At 38.9% G+C, this 17,309-nt stretch overlaps 1 long non-coding RNA gene across 7 annotated transcripts in view; it reads left to right on the top strand.

Annotated features, from left to right (window-relative positions):
• Positions 1-17,309, top strand: part of LOC149863062 (uncharacterized) — a 110,501-nt gene that overhangs the window by 52,796 nt on the left and 40,396 nt on the right. For 5 of the 7 annotated variants that reach the window (XR_016442918.1, XR_016442920.1, XR_016442917.1 and 2 more), the window contains 2 exons: positions 12,367-12,518; positions 13,228-13,428. This is a non-coding gene — a long non-coding RNA (uncharacterized LOC149863062). The remainder of the gene's footprint in view (positions 1-12,366; positions 12,519-13,227; positions 13,429-17,309) is intronic. The other 2 variants (XR_016442923.1, XR_016442922.1) reach the window with 1 other exon arrangement.

Here is a 17,309-nt window from a genome sequence, read left to right on the forward strand (position 1 = left end):
TCAGTCCTCTTTACTGCCTGGGATAAGGGGTCAAACACAATGATACTTTGAGGTCCTTTCTGACTCTACAACCTATGAAGCTATGAATTACAGAGATTTTTAATGGAAGACCATAAAACACTTACAAATGTGATTTATTACATTAGTCCTTTTAAAAAAAAAGTGAGAGAGATCATCTCTATTGCACAGGCATTCGTTTGCAATGGATGTAAATCAGTAAAATAGTAAAATGTTGTGATGTATTAAAGTATGTGTCAGGAGACATTATCTCATATCATATCAAGTTAATTCTTACTTGAAAGGGAATAACTTTTCAACACCACAAGGGCACTTAACATGTACTAAACTGCTTGAACATGCATTTGCTTGCATTTTAACTTCACTTTGTCATTGTTAAGTTGACTACGGGTGCAGGCAAAAGTGACATTTTTTGTGAGACTTGGCACTTAAAAGCACTCTGCAGCCATGTCATAACACATGTGCACAGCTACAGAGCATTTTTAAAATATCAGTTCATGCAAAAAATGTAAACTGTGTTAAATCAGATAGTAAATGAAAGCACTCTAAATTATCATGCCTTTGGGAACTTGCATACAGTTCCCTATGAAGGTTATGTGTCATGCCTCTGGTCTGCCACAGGGAGGAGGTAGAGAATCTCCTCCCTGTGGGTCCAGATGGCAGGTGGGGTAGGGAGAGCAGCTGGGTAGCATTTAGGGGTGGGGGAGAAGGCCCGCAGTGCCCCAAGCTCCCAGTGGGGAGGGGACACAGTGTCTCAAGCGGCCCTCCCAACCCCCCTCCCCTCCCCCCCCAACTGAGGAATGAGTCCTGGCTAGCTCTTTGCAGCCAGCTGGCAGGCAGGGAAGGGGGAGCAGCTTGCAGTGATTGGGCTGGCTGGCTTCCACAACAGGCTACAGTGCCCCCTGCCTCCTGGCCTCAGGCAGTACATGGAGGAACCTAGCCCCCACCATCAAACACTGAACTTCTGTTAGTTGCAATGAAGCTGTGACTTTAAGCGCTTTGTGTAAATGCAAAAAGTTACGGCATATTCAAGGTGCCCTTCTGTAAGCACCCCGTTTGAGACTACCCTGAGACACAGTTAGTAGTGGAGATGAGAACTGAAACTAGGAGTTCTGACTTTCCACATCACAGCATGGGACTCCTGTTACTGTTATAAAAGAGGAAGAACTCCACTGAAGAAGATGAAAAAAGAACTAGACCCTATGGGCCAAACTTTCTCTTAGCACCAGTGAATGCAGTGGAATTTGGTCCTGTACCTCTCGGTTTTTATCTATGCTTTCTTAACTCAGTCCTGCACATTTTTTTTCTCCTCCTTTTTTGTCCTCCTTTATATTCTGCAACAGTGAGTGTTTTTATTATTATCAAACTTCATTTTAAAAGACAGACAACCAGAGCTTCAGACCTGGTAAATTTTCAAAATAATTTTGCAAGGGTGCTCTACATACGTATATGTGCTATTGGAAAATATATTATTCTGATTTGACCATTGTCCTACACTGATAAATCAATACATCTGCATGGATCCTATTGAAAGATTGGACAGATATTTGGAAATACACATTGTTACATTAAAATTAGAAGACAACCTAACACAATTGTGCTATCCACAGCTGAGGAAGGATCAAGGTATACTGGGATTTCAAATCTTATTTTCAGACACTGTAGTTCAAGGAGTTTAGGAAATTTAGAAACACACCAAATGCCCTTTTGCTTGATACTACCTATGGAAATGCCTTTCTGCTTTCTCAACTTTTTTTTCATTTTCAAAGAGAACAAGGTGCACCGAATTCAGGTTTTTCTAAAAACCATCTCCTTAGGAACTGCCTGATCCTGATCAAAGGCTACCGACACACCCATTTTATTGTCCTAGAGTCAAGCCCCTGCCCTGCACTGCTACCTTGCATCATAGGGAACGCCTGAATGTGCAGTGTGTGGTGCCACAGAGGGGTATGCAGCACCATATATCGCACGACTGTGCTCATCTGGACGCAGCCAGAGATTTCAAGTCAGAATCCATAGTGTCAAAACCATTCTGACCTGCTGTGATCTTTCAGAGTTCTTTGCAAAATAATTGCTCTATTATTTCTCTGCTGGGGAAATTTCTCATTCCTATGAGTGAAAGCAGTAGCATTAGCAAGTTGCTTTAAATATGTCTTTAAACAACCTGTTTGGGACCAGCTGGCTAAGCTCAGCCCTTCTCGAGCAGTGGGAAATCACACATGAGTTGCATTGTCTGTTGTGATTAAAAAGGGGTTAGTTTTTTAATTAATATAATATAGTTCTTTTTCCATTTTGTTTAAAAAACTTATTTCCAGCCATACGATTTTTATGAACTGTATGAAATAAATTAGTTTTTCAAATGGGGTGAGTTGCAGAAAAGGTACAGAGACTCTCAACTTTGAGTCCCAAAAGTTGAGCTTTGAGTCCAAAAAGTTGAGGATAACTGGATTAGTACTATATTTTCTTGATATATCAATTCCTATCTCCTTTTAGGAATACATATTTTGCTGCCTAGTTATTACTGCTATAATTCAGATTCAATTTTAGAGGTATTTTTCTCTATTTTTAATCATGCTAGTGGGTAGCTGTATTACTTACTGTCATGCCTTTTCATTAGACTGTGCTAGCTTTTTTCATGCGTTTCCACCTGCATTTCTGGTGAGTCATGTTTTGTTCTGTTAATGCACAAACAGTTCCCTCTAGGAAAAGAATACAAAGGAAAGAGAGTTTGTGAAACAAAAATGGAAAAAATAAATATTGTGGAATGTATTGGAGATCGACGTTTAGGAAACCACAGTGTACTCTGTTGGTTTCCAGGCTACACATCTTATATAACTGTTTCCAGCAAACTGTTGAAAGCAGGTGTTTATTCTGAAAGTGCAGCAATGTTTTTCTGTCATGTTGCATTAAGTCTCTTATGACGCATCATGTTATGTTACACCACATCATGTTAGTACATATGGTGAAGAAGCCAAAGCAGAATAACTTGATGTGACAGACAACATTTAGTAAAAATATTCACTTATTTGGCTCAGATACGTGCTATCAGTTTGAATCAGGCATATTGTCCATATAAAGCTGACAGATGGAGGTGAATGGTTAAGTGTCTATGGTTCAATGAGCAACTGCACCCAATGAAAATTTGGAAATTTCTTGGATGTGTCTGGTATTCATTCTACTGTTGCATATCTTTGATTCTATTTTTTTTCTACCAGCTTAACCCTTCTTGAACTTTTCCCTTTCTTTGGTGTTTGAAGTGATCTGATCACGTACATTTTACTAGGTTGACATTACCTGAATTCCTAAAAGGGTTGGAGACTACCGTTTTATCTCTTCTCTAGAATATATATATTACACAGCACTGACTGGTCTACCAACTTCATATGCAAGTTTTAAGGATGCTGTAGAAGTGTGCTTTAATCATAAGTCTGCCAGATTCTAAACAAAAACTCTTTATTTTGATAGAATTGCCATCGGTGGTTTTTTATATGAGTGAAGTTATTGTGAGCTACACAAAAAGAGCGCTTGGGAGCTGTGTGTTTATATATTCAGAAGCACTATTTTAAGCAACAACAAGTTTAGCCTTCTAGGCACTTATATTTTAAAGAGTAAAAAAGGGTTTTTTGCTGGACTAAAAGATATATTGAAACTTTTTTATTGCTATTGAGGTTTTTTGGAGGTATTTTATAATACTTAAAAAAAAAAGACTAGGAGTGAATTGAGGGCTCATGAAAATGAGGGGGTAAGAGAGCTTGCTGTGGTGAAATGTAGTATAGGTAGGTACTGTGCAGGTCTTGTCACAACAGTCAAAACATTTGAGCTCTATTCTGGAAGATGTTTGCTAGCTCAAGACTAGGCATCTCAAGCGTAAATGCCAACTGTACCAAATTATGCAATAGCTTTACAATGTGGACATCATGCTCATTAACATATGGACTCCAGCAATGTTTTTAACTCAGGTCTGCAAGCTAGTAGACTAATCCACTAAAGAGCCTAATTACTGATTTTAGTGATAATACTAGGTGCAAGGAAAAGTTAAACGTTTCAGATTTAGATACAAAAATATGAGTCACTTCAGGTGCGTCAAAAAACAAACACACAACTCCCCCCCCCCATAAGAACACCAACATATTTTTTTCCAGCAAATGCAAAGACCAGCTTCACTGCGTAGTATGCGTTTGTTCAAATCAGTCCATCTACCAACAAGGATAGAATGGTTCTTGCCCTCCAAGAGCTGAAATCCTGCCTCAAGTAAGGCCATAGGATTAGAATATATTTGTATTTTCACAGGATCGGAATCAGAGTGCTCTGTGGCTAAGATTCAGCCTGTGGAGGGCACAGAGAGAGGAAAAAAGAGTCCAACAGCAAGAAGGGCTGGCTATCCAACTACAAAATAGTTGTACAGAATTGAAGACTATCCTATCAAGGAGCTGAGAGAATGAAAGCAGGCGTGCCAAGCTGCATGGCACAATCGAATATTTATATGTAATTTCCTTCTGTGCTTATACTGTTTTTCTCATTTGGGTTTTAGTGATCAATAGATAAATGCAACTATAAAGGGCAGAATGAGATCAAATCATACCGAAAATGGCCAGGATTCAAAACGTGTTTTAATGCTAATTTTTTATTTTTTTTTTAGGATTAATTATATTTTTATTGTAGTAGTTCTGAGCAGACCCAGTCATGGGCCATGACCCCAGTATGGTAAGTTCTGTACAGCTGTAGAACAGACAGCTAGTCCCCTCCCACAAAAGAGCTTTAAGGCTAACTAGCAATGATTTTTGGTTGCTAACCTGATATACCTTAAAAGGGCCAGATTTTCAAACAAAGAGCACTTCAGATTTTCTGAAAATAATGGCTCTCTCTCAAGGTGGACATCCAAAAAAAGTAATACATAATCTCTTGTACCTTTTGAAAATCTTGGCCTATCACTATAGCAATGCTGTCAGAGACAATATATACTCTCTGAAACTGGAGAGGATATCAGTGACCATGCAGTCAGTCTATACTGTTGTTCCTGAGTGATGCCTAATCGTGGGCAGTGAGCTGGGAGCCTCATTCTGAAAGGTGCTAAGAATCCTCTACTCAGACATTAAGTCCTTAATTTACTGCTGCTGCCTTTAGCATTTAGGTGTGCACCTAAACTATATGTTAAAATAAAGGGTAAAGAGAAATACAAAGGCCGAGGACTTTAGGGACATCACAGAAGTTACTTAAAGCTGTTTTGATGATTGGAAAGGTTTGACTTAACATCTACGTCTTGGGCTGTTTATTTGTGCCTGATATGAATGGACATGAGGTTTTTTGGCAAAGAAATCAACCTGGAAATCTGACAAGCAGGTTTTTTCCTGAGATGTGTGGTACCTCCTGATTTCAATCAGGTCAGAAATACTGAGAAGAAAAATATTTCATATAATAATACACATTTCTTCTCCTAATCCTAGCTGGAAGTGAGAGATGCATAAGCAGTATGAAAAAAGCTGAAGCAAAGGAAGAGGAATTCATTGCAATTTGCTGAATCTCCAAAATAGTTTAAAGTAAAAAATCATAGATTCTTAGGTTCATAGATGGTTAGGGGCTGGAAGGGACTTCACAAGGTCATTAAGTCCAGCCCATCCTGCACTAGGCAGGAAAGACAAGTGGGGTCCGGTGACCCCAGCAAGGTGACTGTCCAGTCTCCTCTTGAAGATTTCCGGTGTAGGTGATTGCACCACCTCTGGAGGGAGCCTGTTCCACAGTCTGGACACCTCGATTTGCTAGAATAGAGCCTGAAGCGGTCTTTCAGGAGTTTGAGGCCATTACTTCTGTTTTTCCCCAAGGGTATCATGGTGAACAGTTGTGCACCAAGCTCCTGATATAGCGGTAAGCTGCTACCAGGTCCCTCCTTAGCCTTCTCTTTTCCAGGCTGAAGAGGCCCAAGTCCCTTAGCCTCTTCTCATACGGTCTGCCTTGCAAGTCTTTGATCATAAGTTTTGAATAATGATTTGAGTTCATTCCTATTGCACATTCATACAGAAGCTACACTTTGAATACTTCATTAAGAAGACCTTTATTGGATGCTGACAGGTTCTTAGACATACAGTCCTACTGCCCCAAATTCAGTCAGACTCAGAAAGAGCATCTATTTTACCAAAAAAGGATGTTTTTTCCTGGTTCCTATGCTTTGGTTTCTAATTGAGATAAAAGAGGAAGTGGTGGACACATTACAGAAATAATTGAAAGATGTTGTTTATTTTCATAGGCTTAAATTTCATAGGGATAAACAGCTTTATTCTCTACTGAGTGGTCAAGGTGGGTAATGGAAAAGTGTTCAAGAAAAAGAAGAGAGGAGGGAGAGATGGGGTAGAAGCAGAGATATAACTAGCAATGTTGGTGCCCTGGAAAGAGATGCTACTGAATGCCACAAAGGAAGGTAGGGTTTGGGGGTGGGAGGGACCAAGTACCAGTGGGGGATGCGGAGCACTGGGGGATGCTGTTGACATCTCTCGAACCAGTGTCCAGTGTCATGCCTGCCCTGTTATGCTGCTGGGGAAGAAGGGAGATGAAAAGGAAATATACATCTCTTCTTTTTCTTCCTGCCTTACTCTTTCCCTCATTAAGCCTCCATACCTACAGGGATATGTTTTTTTGCTTTCTAAATCAGTGAGGCATATAGCTGTTTGGTCTTGATGTGCCATTTGCAGTGTTTGCCCAGATGCATACAATAAAATAAGTAATAAATAGTAATGATAGCACTAATCATTAAATGGTGAGGTATATAAACACACAATAAACTGAAGGATTACTTTGGCTTCATAATATGCCGCATGTTTTCCCTTTAATCCTCTCCCCTCTCCTTTACCAAGCATCATTAGTAACTGACAAAGAACAGGCTGCCTGCTCCAGCAGGGATGTCCTCATTTCTCCTCGGATCAGGTCAGCACTGAAAAACCACTCTTTTCCAGCCAATGATACTAATGTGATCCCCTATCAGGGTGATATTCCCAACTGTCTGACAGAAATCAGGTATCATCACAACTGTCACATTCTCCTTTCTTCTTTCTTTCCGTGCTTCATACCCTGTCGGAGCAGCCCCTGGCTTTGAAAGCAAAGGGCTGAAGATGCATATCAGTTTTGTGCACGCTAACATGACAAGATGTTTACACTGATGTTTGCACCATTGTAATGTGCATGCGCACGTGCATGGCCATGAAAACATACTTCACTCCACAACCAGGTGAGACAAAATCTGTAAGGAGCAAATGAGCAGAAAAACGTTATAAACAGCAATAGGACAATGCAGGTCAAATGAAGCCTAACATACATAACTATAATCGATTTATATTTGGTTTGAGGAATTTATTCATTCCAGCCACATTGACTTGGCAAACAAAGCTGGTAGCAAGTTCGCATAGATCTGTAAATGCCAAGCAAAATTACAACTGGCGCTTCCAAAAATTGTTTTGAATAAAACTGCTCAGAGTTGCCAGTCTGATATTGCTCACTGGTCCTGATAAACCATCAGAGTCTACTTTACAGAGAAGAGTCTTTTGTAAATGTGTTCGTGGATAGACCATCTGTATCATTACCAGAGCAAGAGCTCTGTTCAAGATAAGGGGGTTCTAGAGCCCGTTAGGGATTAGCAGCTCAGTATGTTATGGAGATTTTGCATGGTGAGACTCTGTTGCAACCTGGCCCTGATGAGGATGGCCCAGAGGTGTGCCTAATGCTTCTCACCACAGAGGAACAGGGCTAACATGGGGGCAGGCACTTTCATTCTCTAAAGAACTTCCAGGCATCATTCTAGAGAGGCCCAGAATAGTTCAAGGTGTCTCAGCTCCCTTTTCAAAAGCTAGTGTCAACAAATAGTCTCAGTTTTGTGACTCATAAGTGACTAAGACACTTTAGAAAATTATGTATGTGCTTTTGAAAATGTTACCCTACAAATTTAAGCGATCAGAAAATATTAGGGAGGACAATAGCAACAAGAAAAGGGGATAAAGGAAGGAGTACACCACATGAAGGAGGATTTTTTAGGTGATATAGCTTACACTAATTTAATAATTGCTTAGAGGGTCATGGCCTTCTTGCTTCCTAGAGGTTATGAGCTTTCCCTCTGCACAAACACAGAGTATTTCCCAAGCATATTCTGGTTGTCTCCTATATACAGATATAACACTAGGTTCTCAGGTCATTTTCCTGCAACCTCACTTCCCTCTTATCGTTCTGCCTACAACTAGCCTCAAGTCTGGTTTGTAACTGAGCACTTAATGAAGTATCAAAATGTATATGCCCTCCCCTCATTTTCCTCAGTTACATCACTCACTACAATTTCTTGTGTGAAAATATTTTTGCTTCTCTGTGTTTGCAGTTATAGTGCACCTCACTGCCCGCTGTATTAAAGTTAGCCCTCTTCCCCCAGCCTCCCCGTATGAATATTTTGCCAAATGATCCCAAGTGGAAAGATTATCTTCTCTTCTTAGTCACTTGATTGAAAATAACCAAAAATAATTAAATAATTAATCCAGAGTGTAGCTTGCTTAGTGTTTTATTTTAACATTTTCTGTAGCTTTTTCCTATTTTAGGAACAAAGCAGGCATAATTGGACATGTTGTTCTCAAGCAGCAAACACCTCTGTGAAGAGAATTGAAGGAAACACATTTCTTTGATTAGAATATTTTTCTCATTAACTGAATGTTCCAAATAAAGCAAAAATATTTGATGCATAGAGCCTCTGGCTACATCAGGTTAACACCGGCATGCTCTCACACTTTACTTCATGTTTACCAATCAATCAAAAACACATTTGCGGGTAAAAAAGGGCACGTCTTTAATCATGAAAGGACAGTTTTTTGACAGCAAACAATTAGGATATCCCTGAATTAAACCAAATGTGGATCTCAGTTGTGAAAGTTAATACTCAAGGTTCTGGAGAGGATAAATGTACCAAGATGCTGACTAGAGAGAGCGAGAAAGAGTGTGGGCATTGAAAAAAGGGTCAAATTATAATGAGTTGGAAGGGGTGAGAATTTAATGTGGAGCAGATGACACATGCTCAGTGTCCATCTGCCCATTCTTGCCCCATGGTAAGTGAAGGTTAAACTGGAGCAATTTAGCTGTTTTGTTCAGGGGTAAACTGCTTTAGGTTCAGATAGTTACCATGCACCATCCGCTCTGAGATAAGCTTTTAGCCTCGAATTACTTGTTGTATCTGATGGTTTGTCCATAGTCTATGTCTCTGAAAGTTATTCTGAGTTTTAAGTTACAGTATAATGCCTCATTCTGTCAAGCTTGAGATCATGATATTATGTCTGTCTTCAACACCTGTATCTTCAACTAAAGTCAAGTAACTTTGAGAAGAGGACCATGAAGTAGAAGTTAGGGATAGGTGGTCAGTGATTTTTTAGTTTGGGGGCCAAAGTCCGTTTGCTAGCCACCATGCTATAAAGAGGCCCCTAATTCCTTCTGGTCACCGAAAATGACTTTGTCTTTGTCCTTCTGAACAAGGCCATTATGCCATTACTAAATTACAGTTCAGAAATTGTATCTGTATGTTTCTAATGTAGACTTTGATTCCTCTCCTCTCAAAAACAGTCCTTTGTGTCTACAGTGGTGATAGCTTTTCCTAGTGGACGAAGGGAACCTGTACATACACTGTTCGGAATTAAAAAGTTGATAACATTTGTTCACAACCCTTTTGATATTTTCTTGAGACCTGCTTTTGGGTCAGGACCCATGGCTTGAGATACAGTGGGCTAGAGGCTAGGCTCCTCTAGTTTGTGTCTGGGTTGCAGTGAGGCAGAGATAAAGGGGACAAGTATTGACTTGAATGGCTTCCTCCTCTCTGCTGTGCTGAGCAGATCTTAGAGAATTGGACCCCTTCTTTTGGATGCCAGTGAGGTCAATAGTAATACTTCTGCAGGGCCAGATTTCACCCTCAGTCTCTTGCAGAAACCACTTGTATGGAAAGATGCATGCGTTGCGTGTAGAGATACCACCTATTTCATGGCCTGACACACAAACATAAGTGAGACTACTTTGAATTCAAGGCATCATAATCTCAATTAAAACTGTTTTAAAATCTTTTTATTCAACCTACAGGCCAATGGGGGAGTAGGAGTCATAAGAAGAAAACTAGTTCCCTTGTTAAAAATTAATTCCCTAGACTAAAAATATAATCCAATGAGGCCTAAAGTGTAGAACAATGCCAAAAGCAATGCAAAATTTGCATTTTGTTCATTTTTTGATGTTTTTTCCATGCCCTTGCTCTCTGTATGCTTGTTAAACAAATGCACTGATAGAATCCTCACCTTGTAAAATCGTCTACGTTCTTTTCCCAAAACAGCTGAAAGGGAACTAATCACAATCATGGATGCTGCTTGTACAGCTTCAATCACACAAAATTGTTGTTAGCATGGATTTAACTGTATTGTGGGCAGAGCCCTATGTATCATCATCTTACAGATTATTTTCAAACTTACAACTGAAGAGCTTTATATTTCAGCTCCATTTCAAAGATTAGATGTTCCTTTATGAAACAGGGACATCGGGAGACCTCCGTTCAGTTGTCACTCTCTCTTTTTCTCTCACATGCTGGCAGCAGAGGCCAGTAAAGTGATGTAGATGCTGTGCTCCACTGCAGTGAAAGGGGAACCAGAGCATCACATCACTTCGCAACTTTTTCTGCAGGTTGTTAGGAGACCAAACAGCAAATTAGCAGACCCAGGGAGTTCTGTAATTTTTGACCTCAGGACAGCTGTGTTTTGTTAACAGTTTGCATACAACACTGAATTCATTGGCTTAATGCTGTACTGTGTTTTGGATAAACCCATGTGTTACCAAGGGCCTGAAAGCCTTAGTCGTGTAAGTAATATTATATGCCTAAGTGGAATAATCTCACCAATTCATATGAATAAAGATTACTTATGTGAGTAAAAATTGCAAGTGTTAATGGAGTCTATTTTCCTTTCAGTACCTGTATTTAAATCTCAGTTGTGCTAATGGGAGCTGTAAGTATATATCAAGGGGAGAATGAATTCCCGTGTTGAAATGCAAGGAGTACTAATTTTATGATTTGTTACTGTATCTAGCTTGTGCTATAATGGTGAATTTATACACTTGAGTCACTTCTTTTACTGTTTATGAATCTTCCGGGAAGAGATCATAAATTTTACAAATTTGTTCCTTGTTCAAAATGTAACAATGACTATTTTATATGGACACAGTTCAGTCGGGGAATTGTTTGTGAGCTTTTTGTTATGACTTCTTTTAGTAACCAGAAATTGAAGAACTGCTATAGTAAGTACCTTAGTCCACATATCATAGACGTTCATTAACCTGAATTGGCCCCATAACTTCAGGTTTATGATACAGTAAATTCATTGAGTAGAGATGCAACAGTGTAAAACTGAAGCAGTGTAGTTACGGATCTGGCTGGGAAGTGTCCCACTGTACATACCAGAAACCATAGGTGTACTAATTGGGTTCACTGAATTTGCGAGTCCCCATACTAGTAGTCATTTGATCCATCAGCCATGAAATTCAATGGGTTTAATAGCAATATTTGCGAAGTCCATGTTTAATATTTCTAAAACAAGAAAATTGGTGGGGCTGCGTCTCAAAAATAATGGATACTTTGACAGAAAACCACCAACTTGAAACTGCATGAAATCTTTGTATTATGGTCATAAGTGTGTTCCTGAAGTTCAGAAGTTCTTCCTGTTAAAGAGATGGATAGGGAGGGATACATTAACTTTCCGTAAATAAAATCTGATAATTGATACAATGGCAGCTGTGGCTTAATGCTATGAATGGCATCATGATCAAAAGCAAAGGGAAGCGCCACTGTTTCACAAGTGGGCACGCAACACTTCAGAGATAGAAATGGCCCTCTGGGACACTTAACATAACCTTATCTGCATAGTTGTGTCATAATTGTTTGACTAGGTTTTAGGAAGAGTCACTTGACACACAGGCCAAACGCACGATAAACTATAATTGTTGTCTCTGACATGACTGCCTTTTAGTCCAGGACATTGTATCCGTCCTTTATTCACACAATAATTGTACAATAACAAATATTTAGTTGCTTATTTTGAGTGGCTTCTTAGCATGGAAAGAACCAGGGTCATTATCTGGCATGCTGATCTCTACAGAGACCAGGTTGAGGGACGAACACAATGGCTGCATGACACTTCCATTGCACATACAAAATCTGTGATGTTCTCTACTCCTACATAAACTGTTGGAATCAACAGTTAGCTTACATATGCTTGAAAAAAGTGAAAAAAAAGGGCTAGTGAATGCTCGTGCAGTATAATTCCAATTAGAAGTGTTTATGAATAATTTTCCTTATTATTTGTTGAGCAGTAGCATGCAGTACACTCTGCCTTGTGCCACTCTGGCTCCAGGAAACAATATGAAACATGAGGAGAAAAAAAAAAAAGGATGACTTATTTACAACCTTGACTTCCTTTGGAATTAAGCCCTGCATTTCTCTGGTATTCTGTAACATTTAACTGGTAATTATGCTTATTTAATTGATTTTTGTTTATCTAACACTTCAATAAGATCAAAACAAAAAAGCCATCGGAACGCAAAGTGCATGCTGCGATTTCAAATTGTAAATGTCATTTTTAAGCTTTTATTACCAAAATGTAGTATTTTGTACCATTTCATTAAAAATGTATCTGGCTATGCTCCAATACTATTTAACTATAAACAGGAAGAGCCTTGGAGGACAAGTAATCATGCTTAAATGACATAAAGATCAGTAAAATAATGTTCCAAAAGCCTTGCAAAATTAGACATTGCAAGAGAGTGTTCTTTTTTTGCCAGATGGAGAAATGTGCTGAAATGGTAGCTGTGTGTGGGAAGGGAGACTGTTTGTACAATCTTTTCATCATACTAGAGTCATATAGTGTGCATAAGCATAATGTGGGCTTGTCAAAATGGTACCTCACACCTTATTTTTATCAAATGTGCTTGTGTTCATGATATCTCCCACTCTGCAGTGTACTAGTGAAGCTTATGCAGAATCTGAGCCTGGGAATTCCCTGCAATATTTCCTTAGACTTGTCAACTAGATTTATTCATAGATGAGAACAAATGAGCGTGTCAGCATAAGTTATCGTGGTAATTTGTGAAACTGTTAATGAGATATTTTCAGAGCTCATAAAAAGGAAGAACTGTGTCATTAAATTACTGCACAATAATTTTATTTTGATACAGGGAGAGCGCCAATATTTTATCAAAAATGACACCCTGATGCATCAGTGAACTGAAGATGTGTGGTTAAATATTGAAATGAAAGAACATCTAACAGCTCTCTTTGAACTTAGTGCTTACTCATGCAAATGTGGAAAAGAAAAAAAAAAGTGTTAATTGCAAGGAAGCGTGAAATGACCACAAAGAGAATCTGCATGTCTCAAGGTAATATACTTGCTTGTTTGAAGAATTTTACAAAGTTGGCTTCTATAGCATTTGTAGGCTAGGAAAATGTAATAACCATGATAAGAGACAAAAAAGTAATAATAATTTAAGAAACTTAATTTTTAGCTTAGAATAAATATTTGCTGGGGAGGGGGTTCTCAAGGGCAAATAACACAGCATGGGAGGGATTTTTAAATGCTCGCAGCCTTTGCCTAACTGCTTTTACTGATTCCAGTGCAAGTGTTGACTCTGTGAGACCAAGGTAAAGTCAACAGCAAGTTCCTCTGGTGGCCTGTTTCTTTAAATGTCACAATTTCAGCGTTCTGTTACAGTACTGCTCAGCCTTCTGGTCCAGATCAGTGATGTGGGGCCAGACCCTGGGCTGAATGTGACTTCACACATCTGGATTGGAGCCCGTGTGGCCTTGCTACCTCCTCTTCTCCTCCCCCTACCCTGCCCCAGCTTGGATCAGGCATCCCCACATGCTGGGATTGGGCCCCGGAGCCCTGTGCTAGCACAGTTTGGTCCAGCATCCTGGAATCGGGCCCCTGGGCTCCAAACTGCCTCTACTCAAGGAGACATCTGATAAAATGAACTAGACATATGAAGAACTTGACGCTATGGAGAATACTAGTAGGGTCAGTAGGGTTAGCTTATACTATATTTCCAAGCCATACAACTGACCAAAGATTATCTGTTGTCTTTTCATTATCCAGGGCCTTTCCCTCAACCAGCATTCACTAGGAGATATTTTATTATGAACAAAGAAAAGCCACTTAATTCCATTAAGCCTTTATGTACTGCATAAAAAGACAGCTACTGAACTTCCATTACAACATAACCATTTTGTGTTTTATGTGATATTTAATACATAATCATAATGACTCCATGGCATCAGAAAGATATGTATATTGTATACGACATTTAATTCTAGTGTTTAACTTGATTTGCATAACTACTAACTTATATTAATTTTTACATATTCTTAATAGATCCACACTAAAGTGGGAATAGAAACTAGGGCTGTGGGAGTTGGTAATGCCAGAATATAGCTTTTCATGTCTTATTTAGCAGTCCAGATTCTGTTAATATCATTAATGACCAAGAACCTGATAGCTGATGGCTGTTCTATAGCTTATCTGTCATGAACTGCTGATTTTAATCCAGTTTCTTGCAGTCTGATATAGTCATCAGGTAAACTAATGGTGCCCTCAATTTTCACCCTTATTATGAATCTTTGAATTGTGAGTTGGCATGGAATGGCAAACTCTTTTGAATCCTAAAATTTCTCTCTCCTCAGAGTTTCATATGCATAGTCATTTTCCTTAGGGTAAGAAGGTGGGATGATAAAGCTGGTTCTTAATGTTTTTTCACTGTGACTTAGAAAACCATTTTTCTGATTTTTCATAAACTTCTTATATGATCTTGGGTAAATCACCTAGTCATTCTGTGCCTCAGCTCTTGGTCTGTAAAACTGGGACAATGGCATTTCTGTATTTATACAGGTGTTCAGAGGTGTCAGATAGTAAGTTAATGGAAGCCCTGGGAACACCTAAGGTAGACAGACAGGTAGACTGATCCATTCTGTAGACAAACAGAGAATAATCTTCACTGCCAATTTTGTCCTATCCGTCCAGAACAGTATACTAATTTAAAAGCCAATAAAGAAAACCAACAACAAAGGTAATTGGTTCTGTTTAGCTGGTTTGAAAGCTTTGATTTGAATATTCTTGTTCATGATTTATAATCTCTTAATAAGTAAACATTGCAATGCAAACAGGATGCATTTGTCCTGTATCACAAGATACAAGGACTTTATGATTATACTTCTTGTGATACAGTATAACACTGTGAACATTACAGAAGCCATTTATAAAAAAAACAAACAAACTAGTAAAGAACAGTAGACCAGACAGCCATCATAAGGAGTGTGTGTGTTTGGGCGCGTGCGCACATACCTGCCCAAATTTCAGTTTCTTAATATTTAGTATAAATTATTCTAGGGGAGAAGCAGAAACGAGAATTAGTACAAGCTCTGTCTCAACAACAGACATGTTGTAATCATTCCACTATGGTGAAGTAGTAGGAAAAGAGAAAGTTAGGAACTCAGCATTGATCTGCCAGTAGAGGTTGCTCTTATGTTAATGATTAACCCAGGAGCTTACAACCAGTTAAAAATAGAAGGAAATTAAACAAGATTATTTTAATGGTTAAATTATCTAAATGCTGGAATTTCATAAAATAATTTTTATCGTGTCAGGTATGTGGTAATTTCTGAGAGCTACATTCTGCCACACTTCATCTGGTGTGGCAGAACAGTTTTATCTTCAGGCAGCTCTATTGATTTCAATTAGAAACCTTGAGTAGGACTATGTTGTTCATTGCAAATAAGTATATAAGAATTTGGCATTAGTTACCAAAAATGATGTTTTTTTCCCCCAGTTATTAATTTCCTTGAATGTAAAGTGACATCCCTGAAATGAAAGCAGTTTATTGCTTGCTAGGAGCAAACCTGTGCTAATTTAAGAAAATCAGAATTAAAGCTTCTGAAGCATATCCAGGCATGTTTATAAGGCCTGTATCATTCCAAACAGTAGCTTTCCTAAATATTCTCCTTCTAGTGTGCCACCATCCTAAAACGTTCAACTGACTTAATATTAGGTCATGTGTTTTTTTAGGGCCTCCAATTTCCACCTTAAAAATCTAAGCAAACCACAAACAACTGCAATGTATTTAGTTTGAAAACTTCTTAGAGGGCTCATTACTCATAACCAATAGTAAGTAGAGGAGTGAAATGACCTGCACGATGGAACATTTAAATCTTTGCACAAGATGCTCTGCTGGTGTTAGAGTGATTTCACAAATAACAGCTGTGGAGTTTGTTAACATATGAATCCCCTTGAGATAATTTGGAGAAACCAAATGTGCTAAACTAAACACCTCATTAAAGCACTACTTAGAAAAAAGCACAACTAATTTCAAATTCCACTTAAAAAATTTCAGATGTAGTAAGAGATATTCTGTAATGTAGAATGCATTTATCTGTATTGTTGGAAACCACCTTTTTAAAAACTTGTAACATTATGACTTTTATGCTAAAATGCACTTGAGACTGAAGTGCTTTTGAAGTGCATTCTTTTACAAAAACCAATTAAACGAAGGTAATAATGTTCTTCACCCTAAACTCATGACTAAACTAAATGCACCAGCCCCAAGACTGTCATCAGGTATACAGGTCACAGCTTCTATTGAATTTTGTGGTTTGATGAACCAAAACAGAAGCTCATGCAAGTCAATGGAAATTTTTCTCTTCCTTCAATGGGCTTTGGACCAGGCCCAATGGGAGCTGTGCTGACATGTTTGGGGGACAATTTAGGCCCACAGTGGGAAGCTGTAGTGTAGAAACACTGAATAAAGGGTAAGGAAGGTCTCTATACTAATTCCACAGGAAGATACCTTTCTTCTGCTTTAAGTTAACCCATGTTATTGGGTAACTGGGTGACAATTTATGGCTATTTTATATAGAAGATGAGTCTAGAGGTACACACAGATGTTGAGGAAGGTTATGGAGAGGATAGAACATATTAGAAGTGGCCACCTGATCTAACTTTGTTTGCCCAGGTGTGGACCCCCCCCCCGAGTTAGGTCAATCTAAGTGCTAACTGTACAGAAATTCAGGAAGGTTAGAATAATCTAAATATAGTCAACCCAACCTAAGTTAATGTACCTCAGAGGTACTCTAATTTAGATATGGTCCAATGACACCAATCTAATTGAATTTCTGTACAGTTAGCATGCAGTCCCAGAGCTGGGAAAGCCCAAGTACTGACCCCAGCCTTGGGGCTGCACTTTTTCTCCCCCTGCCCTGGCACCAAGCTATT

Source organism: Crocodylus siamensis, chromosome 6 (genome assembly GCF_052110815.1).
Source record: "Crocodylus siamensis isolate JL-2025a chromosome 6, ASM5211081v1, whole genome shotgun sequence".
Classification (NCBI taxonomy): Eukaryota; Metazoa; Chordata; order Crocodylia; family Crocodylidae; genus Crocodylus; species Crocodylus siamensis.